Below are 13,700 nucleotides of genomic sequence, written 5' to 3' on the forward strand. Positions count from 1 at the left end.
TCATTGCACTTCTGTCACTCTGCCTTTCAGATTGTTCATCGTCCAGGTCACCTCCTCGTCCCAGTTGTCCGGGCTCAATCGAAGTCTCAATCAGTCCGTCTGCTCCATTACCACCTGTGTCTAGACTTCAGAGGATCCTAAAAAAAAACAAAAAAAAAACAGATCTATCCCCTCCTCCCACATCAATTCTAAATCATGAGCTGTGTATGCTTCCACCGTGCCCAGGTAATGGACATCCGCCCACTAGTGACTAGCAGCCCAGAGAAAAAGTTTAAGTCTCACTCAGCAGGATTTTTTGCAAACTACAAATAATGAGGCACTTTTTTTAAAGCACGTCTTTTACCCCACATGCATGAGAGTTACTTTATTAATAGTTTGACATGAATAGTCTTTTTAAAAAATAATAATATACTGAAGATTGTAAGAGTGTCACTAACAAAATGAATCTGCACAAGCGAGCTAATTTTCAAAGCTGTTCAGGTTATAATGACATGGGAATATGAGAATTAAAACAACGAGCCTGGACTGTTTGATTCTGGGGCCAGATTTGGCAAAGTCCGTGACTCGTCTTCCAGACTTTGACAAATAAACAATCCCGTGTACATCCATTCATCCGCAATGACCTTGACACGGTGGTATGAGAATGTTCTTCCAAATTCGCTACTGAATCTTTCCAAGGTTGGTTTAATCTATTTAAGCAAATGACTTGTGAGCTGCCTATTGACATCCTTCAGTATCTCCTACAATGACAGTCAGTGCACAGAAAGAAACCCTAGACTTCCTGTCAGCGTGATGGATTCTGGGCTATCTTTCCTTGATGAACGGTGGGAGGACTTTGATGAATATGAGCAGTGTTTCAGCCGTGACTTGGCAGAGATCATGGGAACTGTCCGGACTTTTACCAGGAAACAAGCCAGGAGACAAGTTGACCTCTACAGCAGGTTTACAGTAGATTGGTAGACTACTATACACCAATCAGGTATAACATTATGACCACCTTCCTGATATTGTGTGAATCTCCCTTGTGCCTCATCAGAGAATGTACATGGGCCTTCTGATCTTGTCCTGTGTCCTTTGGATCCTGTGGGTTGATGGGAGTGATCTGTGGAGTGATCCCACAAATACCAGGCCAGGTCAACACCTTGTGCTGTTCTTCATGTTTTTTTTTTTTTAGTTGTTCCTAAAGCGTTTTTGTGTGTGTGTCATTGCTATGGGGTGGAGGTGCCTGGTCTGATCTAGGTGGGTGCTACATGTCTAAGTAACATCCACATGAATGAATGCCAGGTCCAAAAGTTTCCCAGCAGAACTTTGACTTGTCACAAGATGGTCAATCTCATTCACTCCTCCTATTAGTGGTTTTAATGTTTTGGCTGATCACTCTATGCCACTAAGAGTTGGTAATTGACCCTCTTATTGACTGTGCTGGTTAGAGGACTCATTGATTTAGATGGATGTAATTTGCCTGGGCAGAAAGAACATCCAGCAGAACATTGAACTGAAAAAAGACGGTCTGTGTTGTTTACTTTCCCTCTCAGTGGTCATAATGTTGTGCCTGATCCATGTACATCTTCCTGTATTGTTTACCTGGATGCGCATGGCTCAGGTGTACACCGTGAGACCTGAGCTATTAACACGTGTCGAGAACTAAACCCGCTCGCGACAGTCTTGATGGCTGACCTGGTAGCAGATGCAGCCTCCTCTATCCTCCCCAGTAGACATCATTTTCTACCCTTCACCCTCCGTGTGTGTGTAATAAAGTGCGGTGCCTTCAAAGCCGGCCGTGAGAGATGTAATATTTCTCTGCAGTTATCAGACGGAGGTGGTTGTCCGGGAGGGGTAACAAAAGGATGATTGGAGGCAAAGAACAGAAAGTCACCATCTCATCCGAGCCGTTCATCTCAGACGCAATGTGTAATCTGACTCCTCATTAAACGTGTCTTCCTCTAAATCTATAGAAATATTAACGCAGTGTCAAAGATGGGGCTAGCCGCCGGGCCTTCGCCACGTCTCAGTCACATAAAACGAACAGTCGCAGCGAGCAATATTAACTGTCCAGTTCAACGCGGGTATTATTTCACAGATTGTCATGGAATACCAAGAATCCTGACGCGTACATATTAACACTGTAATGTTTTTAGGCATTATGGCTGTCTAGTAACTGCTGAACTTGCACTCTTTAAGTGGTAAATCCATCCAAAAAGCCTCACTTCTGCATAGTTGTAACACTATTTCACACATCAGTCTTATAGGCAGGGGCGAAGAAGGGGAGGGAAACTGAACAAATGATTCAGAGGCCCAGAGCGAGATTATAGATATCCAGTGTTCAGCAGCCTCTGTGAGCTTCTTCTTTTTTTTTTTTTTTTTTTTTTTATCAGGGAACCTAGAATTTTTAACTTCACTGCTGACAGCAGATAGATTTATTGACCTAAAGTGTTAGAGATGGTCTCCGTGTTACATTTACATTTTGGCTGTAGGGTTGTCCATACTTCCTCGACCTTGCTCTTCGCTCAGAATTACTTGTTTCACAGAAGCCCCTCAGAAATCTCAGCTGGCCTCCCCAGAAGCTTTTACTGTACATTTAAGCAAAAAGAGCAATCCAGAATTCAGCAGAAAATGAGCCATGCATCGTATTTAGATGCCTTATAGGCGGCTGCGCGTCCCGGATTTGGCTTGTTGAGTTTACTTTTGGTAGAGATTTACTTTTTCCTGCCCTTTTTTCATGATGGATTTCCCCCCGAATGACATGCTGAACATGCAAAACTGCGAGTCTAGCAAGAAGCCCTTTGCTTCAGTCCTGTGGATGTTCAGATTGTCAAACTCATTCCACTCTGACTTTATTTACCTGCCGCAGAAACATTTCAGTATTGCATCATGTCTACATTTAGACGGCGAGTAATAAAAACAGGAGAATGCGCCTCTTGATATCAAAATGGAGGGAGAAATGTGGGGTAGAGTTGATAAAATCTACAATATGACAGCAGTAAAGTGTGCAAAAAGGGGGATTTTCATATACATTTTGATGACTACGGGGTTTCAAGTTTCTCGGCTCAGTTTGTGAGACTTGCTGAAGTCCACAAATGTTGACTGGACTGTCAGGCCGCGGGAACTTCAGCGGAAATTGCAGTGGTGCTGCAAAACAATACCAAACAGCCAAGGGGCATGTGTCATGGTCACTGACTCATTCCAGTTTTTGTCAGGCCACTAGTTGTACCTCAGGGGGAACTTTGCCCTCCTGGACCCTTTTTGTCATCTGCACTGATGACTCTTTATGAAGCTCGAACAGCAAAGTTCGAGCGGCAACGACGGGCAATTCTCTCACATTTTGACTCCGGTCCCATACACCATGTACCACTCAAGTATGCATGGCTGATAAGGACTCTTTAACAGCTAAATGGATTACCGTCACCAAGGACAGTGTAACCTCACTGAAGGATCAGGAGGAAATTGCTGCCACTTTCTGTGTGTACACGTTGTTAGCAGAATCACAAGTTGTTCTTCAAAGGAATCCAGCACTAATAGTGGAGTTCACCAATGCCGTCGTCACGGACAAGCTCATGTTAGTCTGCATAATGAATTAAATGTTTGAAAGTCAGACCACTGGCCAGTGATTTGCAGTGTTCACCCAAGGATTTTCTTTTAATGATGCTTTCAGAGGTAGGAATGTGGTTACTCATATTAATTCCCCCCTTTCTTCCTGTTAGGATTTTAGTTGCCATGTTCTTCAGGCTCTGTGCACACCACAATCAATTAAAATTGAAATTACAGATAGCACGTTAAAGTGCCACGTCTCAGCTTCAGTAGTTAAATGTAGATATGTTGCTTTGACGTTAGTTCAGTCAGATAACAGCTCACCTGAGTTGAGAGAATTTAAACTGGGGAGGGGGTGTCACTCTGCAGAGCAGAAAGGTGAACACAAAGATAATACTGAAACTCAGATAAAGCAGTCAAAAGTAGTTGCCTAAATTTTCACTCCTATAAGAAAGCTGATTTATGTAGGGAAACAGAGAACTTTGTGAGAGAAAGGTCCTTTTATTCCAGACATATAAAGAGGGGACGTCAAGGCCATAACCTTAGAATATTAAATAAAGATACAAAACCTTGAAAATCCTCATAAACAGAAAGGCCAGGTCTTAATTCTAAAATAATTTTTACAAGAAGCTGAAACCAGACAAAAGGGGAACCAGACAGAACTCCCTGCAACAGTCAAGAGTTCAGGTACATACTGTGAAGGTATGAGAGAGCAACTCACTCAGATTAAAGCTGAAAAATGCTGTTTTGATGCAGTGCTCATTTATTTCCGACTCATGTGTCCTTCACACCAAAGAGCCTTCAAGACAATAGCATAAATGTATTTCGTCACCAATATTTAATTTTCCTTTTAGTTTTTGTCTTAATTGTGTTTTCAAAATTCTGCTGTACATCAAACAAGCAACATTAATTTGAATATTGAGAATATACACCGATCGGCCACAACATTAAAACCACTGACTGGAGACCACCCCATAGAAGGACCCAAAGGCCCCCCGACTATCAACCTTCCCACTATCTTCCCACTATCTACCACACTTCCATGTCCGTTCTCTGAAGAAACACAACTGTTTTGCAGTTTTTGAAGGCACAATGGAGACCTACACAATATTAGGAAGATGGTGTGTTATGTTAAAAAGGAAGGCACCAGGAAGGTGTTTACTGGCCGGCAATACATGGTCATCAGTCTGATTTTGGATAATGTTGTGTGCAACGCATTGGAAACTTATTTTGTGTTATCCCTGTAATGAGTTATAGGCATGCGTGTCAAGTTGAATTACAGTGATTTAACAATAAACAATGGACTAATCAAGGGTGAGGTGGAAGTGAAACTTAAACGAGTTGTCGCCTTTGTCGTCGTGTAAAAAGTGACACGTTGATCCAATTAAATGCAATGGGATTTGTCAGCTGTTTTGAAGGGGGCACATCGCACACCCCCAATCTGTTGGCATTTTGCCTCCCCACCGTGAAACATATCCCATTTGTCACATACACACCTCTGGGAATGATGGGAGGCTTCAGCTGTGCATAATGTTATCGCCTCTTACTGACAATGCCTAGTCATATGCAAGCAATTCACAGAGGTCACCTTTCCAGGCCTCTTTGGAGTTATTGCCGAGGGTCACGCAGCGCACATGAATGCCTGAAAGCACGTCAGCCGAGAGGGCAAATTATTACATTTACGCGACGAGGTTAAGAAAATGACTTGAAAAACAAGGTTTTGCTTTTAGTGTAATGCCCGAGGTCAGGAACTGCGCAGCCTTCGGATTCTTGGAACAAATGAGAGACGATGCTCGTCAGAGGGAGACAGATTTTCCACCTGATGCTTTTTGTTTCAAAGCATCAGACAAGTCACTCTCATAAAACAAATGGGCTACATTTATAACTCAGCTAATCAATGCATTTTATACTAACGGTGAAACAAATAGCCATGTGTAATGTGAAGAGGGTCACTCTGAAGCTGGCAAGGAATGAAAAAACGCGTAAGAGCCAGATACGAGGCGACATGTGGGAGAGCAAATCTGTTGTAAAGTAATTTGGTAGTCCAAAAGAGCACTCCAGATAAATGCTAATGTCTGCTGAATTTGTAATGAGGTGACTACATCAGCTTCAGAATCCTTTTTTTGGATGGGAAATGGATGTCAAAGGTGCGTTTCTTTTTATCTTTTCCTACAACTTTCCCTAAAATCGATTAAATTAAAAGAGGCACTCGGTTTATTTTACACATCAGAGAGAGTGCTGCTCAGCATGTTGTTATCTCCATACTGTTTTTCCTTTGTGGCTGTGATATTAGGTCAAACTGAATGTATTTAAAAATGGATGAAACCCACGGGGTTCCCTGGTGAGACATTTTGAAGCTCATTGTGGTGGCAGTGGTCATCTCCATTTTGGCATCCCCTGACTTGATGTAACTACCGGCTAATTAAAAAAAAAAAAAGGCAAAAAGGTGCAGCATGTGAAAGACCTGTAACTTTAAACTTCAATAAAATTAATTGTACAGACAATAACTGTCTGTAAACGGGTTTATTTCTACTGTAAATTTAGACATTTTAATGTAGAGGTCAATGGGAAATTCTACTTTTCAAGTCACTTGAGAAAATGCATTTTTTGGTCCCTTCTGCATTGGCTTCACTTTTAACTTAACGTCATGAGACCCAAGCATTGGTTTGGAATACATCTTAACTTCTGTAAGATTAAGATCTTAAAGTATTTGGGATTAGTAGGACCTGAGAAGCATAAAAAATAAACATCAACTTTGAACTGGAAGTTGTTTTTGAAAAAAAAAAAAAATACATGGACACAGATTATTTTAGTGTATATAACAATGTCAATATATTACAATTATATTACATTACAGTTTACCAGTACATGGCAGATAAGCATAATGTCCCCATATGAGGACACCAGGTCTCAGGAGGTTAACCCTAACCCACTTTACGTATAATATATATTGTAATGTTTCCTTTTTTATTCTACTTTGTATGTACAGGATATATTTTTCTATTTTATATATTCTCAACATTTGCACATTTTGTTTCCGTTTTTTGTTTAGCTGCTTCGCTGTAGGCCTTAGAGGAAGGTGATTTCAATCCTGTATATCTGTTGCACGTGTCAGAATTGACAATAAAGTTGACTTGACTTGACTACTGTTATCTTTGCCGGAAACCAAAAATGCTTTAGCAGAACCTGCGCTTCACCACTTGGAAAGATGAAAGCTCACACATTTGGGCAGTCAGAGTGCAACAAAGCGGAAGCTTACACGTCGCATTACGGGAAGCGATGTGTTCAGTTCTTTGAACGGGCAAGTTGACCTCTAGTAGAAAGACTTTGACCGTTTGGTTTTAACCTAAACTCATTCAAAACCCCCACGCCATGCTAATGGTGCATAAAACTGCTACCGCTCTTTTTATTGGATTTACATACTCGGTATCGTTTTATGAGCAACTAAAGACTGCGCCAGATTTAAAAAGCAATTGCTAAAAGGTGCCTCTGAGTAAGACCATATTTCAGACGTTCACATTTAACCTGTCACGATAGTCTCTTAACTACAGTCCGAATGAGTGTGAAACCTTCCAAAAGGTGGTTCCCATTTGTTCTCGGTGAAAAAGCTTTCCTAAATTAGTTCCTGACCGACCCCCTCCTAGCACTGAAAGACAGTAAATCACACGATTGTAATTAATGAAATTATTATGCTGCGATGGCTGGCAATGACACTCCTTAAATCTTTAAACTCTTCTCTTACACATCAGGTGACCGTGGTTTTAAAATGCATTAAAATAAAAACAGCCATTAATGCAATCACTGAGTGTGTGACACACACACACAAAGTAATAATCTGAACATGACGATGTGGTCCTGGACAATTATTTTACATTCATTAGCGAACAGACTCTTCGAAGGCCTTCTGGGTCCCTGCTAAATTGGCGTTGAACATTGTTGAGATGGAAACATTGCAGGCAGCAAAGATAAAGTGTTTAGCAGGCTTCAGGGCATTTTTATATTGTAATAATTAATGTTCTGTGCCACCATAATGTAGGAGTGTCAGCAGCTTAATTTAAATCCTGCTCAATTTCTTCCTGACTTAATCTTCATTATTTTCCCATTGCTTGCAACATGTTTACCAGTGATTAAAATGTTCCAGAGCGGGGGGGAATCGCTTCAAGTAACGGCGATGGCCACATAAGTGACTGTTCTCCCGGTATTTCTCTCGAAATGTGAATTTTCCACGTTCATAAATTAAAGCGGGCGGCCTGGCACATGTTTGCACGCACGAGGACTAACTGTCAAGCACTCATTCGTTTGGATTATTCATGAGTCTCCATTAGCACATGGCCAATTTGTAATTCGCTGTGATACAGTTGAGAAGCACTAGTACGCAGGATGAAGGAGCTGATGGCATCCGGCATCAGTCAAATACCAAAGTCTGTAATTCCTCATGCTTACGGGGGAAATGGAGTTAAAAGTGGAGGGTGCTGCCCGTCTAGTCCGGTGTAATTAGCAACATAATCGCTGGCTCTATCACTGACTTTTGGTCATTGTTTAAAATGAACATTATGCAGACGTGCAATAGGAGAAGATGTTCTGTTGGTTAGCCAAGTAAACAGAATAAGCTATTTTTATTTATTTATTTATTTCCTAGAAGAAAGAACAATGTGAGGTGATTAATGAGAAACATCCATTAAAGTTTAATTACAATATCTTCTTAAATTGTCATACCGGGAAGATGTAGTGCGATGTTCATTGTGCTTGCACTCAAAATCAAGAAATGATGTGAGATCTTTGTCATGAAGTTCCTCATTATTAGTGGATGCCACAACATTATGACCAATGAAAAGGAGAAGCAGCCACCCCCAGCATGATGCTACAGAAGCCCTACACATATTATTTCCTCCATTTTCCCGTGATAATGAGTTAATTTCCTATTTTTTCCTCGATATCTTGAGTTAATTATCTTGCTATCTTGGATAAACAAAGCTTTTTTTAACCGCTATCTAGTGGACATTAAAGCACGAAACAAACAGCTCACCTTACAGTAGACATATTACATCAGGTTATTATTTCACTACATTATAATGTTAAGGGCATCCATCAGTCAGCATGACGGAACTCCCTTGAATTAAATATATCGAGATCTCGGGAAACAAAACTTTGGTTTCCTGAGATAACTAGATAAATAGTGATGAATGATTTTGAGAAAACAGAGGAAATTAACTCATTATCATGGGAAAACTGAAAAAATAAATAAATAATAGAATAGAAAATCCTTTATTTTTCCCACACTGGCAGAAAAATGGACTGTGTCAAAGATAAATAATAAGATAAAAAAAATAGAATAGAATGAACAATATACACATATTGGCATATATACAAAAGGTAATGAATTGCAACAATAAGCATTGAATTGCAAACAGATAGCAACTGTGGGATATTGCACAGGATTATGTGAACAGTGAATATGTGAACGCAGGGCCGCTTAGGGCTTCCATAGTTGCCTTTTTAGTTTTTTTCCTTCAATCTTTTGGCTACTTAAACCTGATGCAATATGTAAATATTTTCTGTACCTTAGCATATTTACTTTTAAATTTACTTTTTAGTTTCACCTTTTTTGTATTCTGTTTTTTGTATTTTTCCCTGCCGCTGCAGCACCTTAATTGCCCCACGGTGATAAATAAAGTCCTATCTTATCTTCTTTCAAAGGCCCCCACGAACAACATTTTGTTGCCAGACACTGCAGGACACCCTGACCTGATGAGTCACAGTGGTCATGATGTTATGCCTGATCGGTGTGAAGCACAGTTGGTATTTTATCTCCCAACTGTGGATAAATATATGAGGCAAGGTTTATTGCGCTTCTTGGAATTTGCCTTTTGCGTGACTCATGTTTTTGAGGTTGCAGAAACAAAGAACCATACATTTATGCTTGGCACAAAGGATTGCAGTTGATAGAAAAGAAAAAAAAAGTTGGTTCGCTTATCTTGACACTGCACGCACAACAGTTGTGAATTTCTAATACAAAACATCCAGCAAAAAGGGATTATGCACGAGAAAATGCAGAATGCTGCTTGGCTTTAAAGGACCTGTGTTTCTATCTAGGAAGGAAATTAAATCCACCGTGCTAGCGTTTACATGTTGTTTAACTGACCCCTTTAACATTGAGATAAGAAAAAAAGGAACGCGGGAGAAAAAAGAACAAAGCTCACGTGTGTGGGTGGCGATGATACGCGGTGATTATGCAACATAATTCAGTGCAACATTGTGGTAAAAAAAAAAAATGGATTTAACTACACTTCAGGCTGAGGTCTCTGCCGGTATTAAGAGTGACAAGTATCTCAAATAAATGGGTCAAAGTCAGGTCAGCTTAATATGGGATGTATGCGCGTTGAGCTGACCTACATCATGTGCGTTTCTGCAGCAGCTCTCACAGCTGGGGGTGTCTTTCGCAAAGCACCAAATCTCTTCAAAACCCAACGGTATCACCAGCATAAATTAAATGATTTTGCATGTTTAAGCCACATAATATTCGTCATCTAACAGCTTCAGTCGGATAATTTCCCCAAAGCGTACGGCCGTGTTTTAGCTTTCCGGATCATTTCGCAAAAAACTTTCAGAATAAATGTTCGGATGACGCACCGGACTTAAAAATTCTGTACTTTGCCTTACAAAGTGAATAATAATGATTTCACTTTTGGTTAACAGTCACCTGGGCACCTTTTTCTTGAATTATGGAAATTTAGGTGAGGTTTTGCATGGACAGCATGGACACCTGAAGGACGGTGTAATTTGAATAATACATTATATAATAGGCACAGAGGAGCATTCCCACCTGTGATGTTGGGTCACTGACTTGAATCTTTTATTAAAAATGCTTTTTTTCTCTCCTTATAACATAGGTCTTCAACAGGGGGTCCGCAACCCCTAGGGGGTCCATGGAGGTACTGCAGGTGGTTCGCAAAATCTTTGGTTGATTTTTTATAAATTTTTTATTTTCCCCCACAAATTTCAAATACTTTAAATACACATTAACATGAATCCAACATATTTTAGTAAAGGGATAAGGGTTAGCTTAACACTGAATGCAAAATTGAATGAAAAGTGCTATTTATACATATAAACTATTACTAAGCCAATTTTAATATACAACCCATATAGTAGGTTACTTAATCTCTCCATTAGTTTGGGGGTCCTTGGCCTGAAAAACATTGAAGATCCCTGCCTTAGAAGATTGTAATGCAGTGCAAAAAAAAAAAAAAAAAAAAAAAGCAAGCACGGCCACACTTAACTTGGGAAGCTTACATATTATTTGTGAAAAGAGTTTTATTTTTTATGTCAGCGGAGATAAAACGGTGCGTGGATAAGAGCTGATATTTTGACTGAAATAAATACAGGCCCCGTCCAACCTCCTGCTTCTAAACCTTGTAATTTTCCGAATCCCCCTGTCTGTTTGCGTTTTTTATCAGCAACCTATCCATCATTGTCAGCGGAGAAAATATTGCATCTAAATTATGATCTCTCTCCAATGCAGTGGACTGCACAGCTTGTGCTCTTGAGGACCTTTTGCTCGGTGCTAACAGATTATAATCTTTCAGGCTTTGAAGGTGACTCGTTTAAGTCCTAGTCAGGGCTAATCTGTCTGGATTTTGTCAAACGCTAGAACAGCCTGTATCCTAAGATAAGGGCTAGCCGGGGCAGGAACTGACTCTAGCGGTCTGCTTACGGAGGATTTGGAGGTTGAGCCACTATGGTTCAGGGAAGAGTTTCCAAACGCTAACAGTGGGCAAGAAATAATTCCTAAAATCAACACCATATCTATAGCTTCATAATACACAGCTAGGATTATTATTTTTTTTTCATTGTGATCTCACACTATAGAAGAGCCTCAGACTTTCATTCTGCTGTAATTGCACATTTGAGTCTCAAGTTGTGTCTTTTAGGGGGAAGAACTCGTGTTCCGCCGTTATCAGAAAATTAGAAGCCGAGAACTGCATGGGAGTCAAAGATAAATCCACAAAGCACTCGCTGCTTTTCACTAGCATAATGTCAATGCCAGATGAATGTAAAACCACCCTGCATCAATAGATTAGGCTCGGCAAAGTTGATATAAGGGTCCCCGCCGGCAGCAAAGAAACGTTCAATAAAGAAAAAAAAAAAAGGGAGAACGCTTTTCAGTGTTTTGTGTAGTTTCCTGAACTCAAACTTCCCCGAATGACGAACGACGCCCCCTGCCCAGACACGAGGAACTTTGAGAATTACGAGTTCGTGGAGCTCGGCAATCTGTACATTCATGTCGGATCATGGTTGCTAATTACGCTGTCAAATGCTGAAAGGAGAATGTGATTGTTTAAATGTCAATAGATTATTATTATTGTTATGCAACTATTTGATGATTCAAAATCTTTTCAGCAGATTTTCATGTCCTTGCGAGGGGGGGGGGGGGGGGGGGGCTCAAAAAAATGAAATTATAGATTTTTTTGTATCTAGTACTTTGATTCCCTGCTGCCTAAGGCCACTGTCGTCTGCATATAGTCGCACACATACATATATATGTAGCGCCAGGTGTCATGCCAACAGTCGAATCCTCTGAAGTATTTGCCCCTTCAAAGTTCCAAGGAGTCCAGAATAGCCTTAACAGCCAACTAATAAGCTGTGCCATCATAAGCAGGCGGCTGCCTTTGACGTATACTGTATCTGCCATGAAAAGGAGGCATACCCGTAGGCTCAAATATGCCCCCGCAGGAGCAGAAACATGACCCGAACGCACTCTTTCTTTCTGTTTCTTTTATTTCTTTTCTTCTTTTTTTTTTTTTTTTTTTTCCAAAGCCTGTTCCAGAGCGTGGAGACACACACATTTACACGATCTCTCGCAAAGACACATTCGAGGCTTTATCTCCTATGTTATGTGATTTATTTCATTCATTTTAATACAGGCTGTCTGTGCCGTGGCTGATGTGTGGGAGGAGTGGAGCAGAGCAGCCAGGAGGGTATTGAATGCAGTGGAGATGCCGTCTCCCAGGCATTCTTAGACCTCTCAATATACAGATGTTTAAATCTGACCAGTTTCATTGAAAGGAACCAAAGCTACGCACAGTTCAGTTAAGATTTATCAATATACGGAGTGCTGATTTTATTCGTCATTGTACATGCACGCATGTCAGTGACAGGATTTATTTTTCTTCTTGAGTTTTTTTTTTTTTTATCTCCTTCGGTGAGCTGAAGCCTGTTCTCTTCCCAACTCTCCTTCTCTCTCACAGGCTCAGATGATGTAAAAGACGTCTGAGGGAGCAGAGAGGGTGCATGCGTGGAGTGCTAATTCCCCGGTGACAAAGCTTCTCTTCAAATGCATGAACTCATCACTGGGAGAAAGGCAAAAAAGAAAAAAAAGTACTCCCCATCTTCTTTTCAATTCCCCTTGTAATGAAAAAAAATTTACACCTGGAAATGGAGGCTTTCTGCATAAGCAGGGTGAAAAGCAGCTAATGTGAATGAATGAGGTGAGAGTGTGTGTTTGTGCCTGTTTGGGTGACACACACACACACACAGCGGGGTGGCTCATCTTGACTCTGCATTTAAAAAAAAAGGCAAGAAGTTCTGGCGAGAGTAAAGGGCAAGTCAAATGGCAGAGGAGTTCATGGTTGGAGCCCGATAACACTTTGATTATACAGTAATAAAACGGCTTCTGCTTCCATCATTGGGAGGGAGAGTTATGCACATTTCTGTTTTGCATTTGGCATTCACAGGGCTCATCCGAATCTATGATTAATGCTCGCTGCGTGATTTTGCAATTTTATATAGCCGTGACTACGCGTCCTGCTTCTTTCTTTTGAGTCATAAATTGGGTACTTGAACCCAGAGAAGGCCACATGAAGGCATTTTTGCAAAGGTCAGAAGACTCTGTTTGTTGTTGTCAAAAATGAAAAATTAAAATAGAGATTGCACATTCTAACACCATCTACTACTAGCACAGTCTCTTTATGCATTATCAAAGTGACATTACTTCAGTGTATAGGCGGTAGAACTCCAGGGAGAGTGCGCACTGAGACTCACAGTGCTGCTTAAATGTGTTTTGCACATTTCAGAATTTTCCACATTTCCCCTCAGCATATCTGTCAGCGTTATCAGGTGTGACCGCCTCATGCATCAATAACAGCGACTGCTGATCTGTCGTCGGCAGCGGC

Source organism: Mugil cephalus, chromosome 6, assembly GCF_022458985.1.
Source record: "Mugil cephalus isolate CIBA_MC_2020 chromosome 6, CIBA_Mcephalus_1.1, whole genome shotgun sequence".
Taxonomy (NCBI): Eukaryota; Metazoa; Chordata; class Actinopteri; order Mugiliformes; family Mugilidae; genus Mugil; species Mugil cephalus.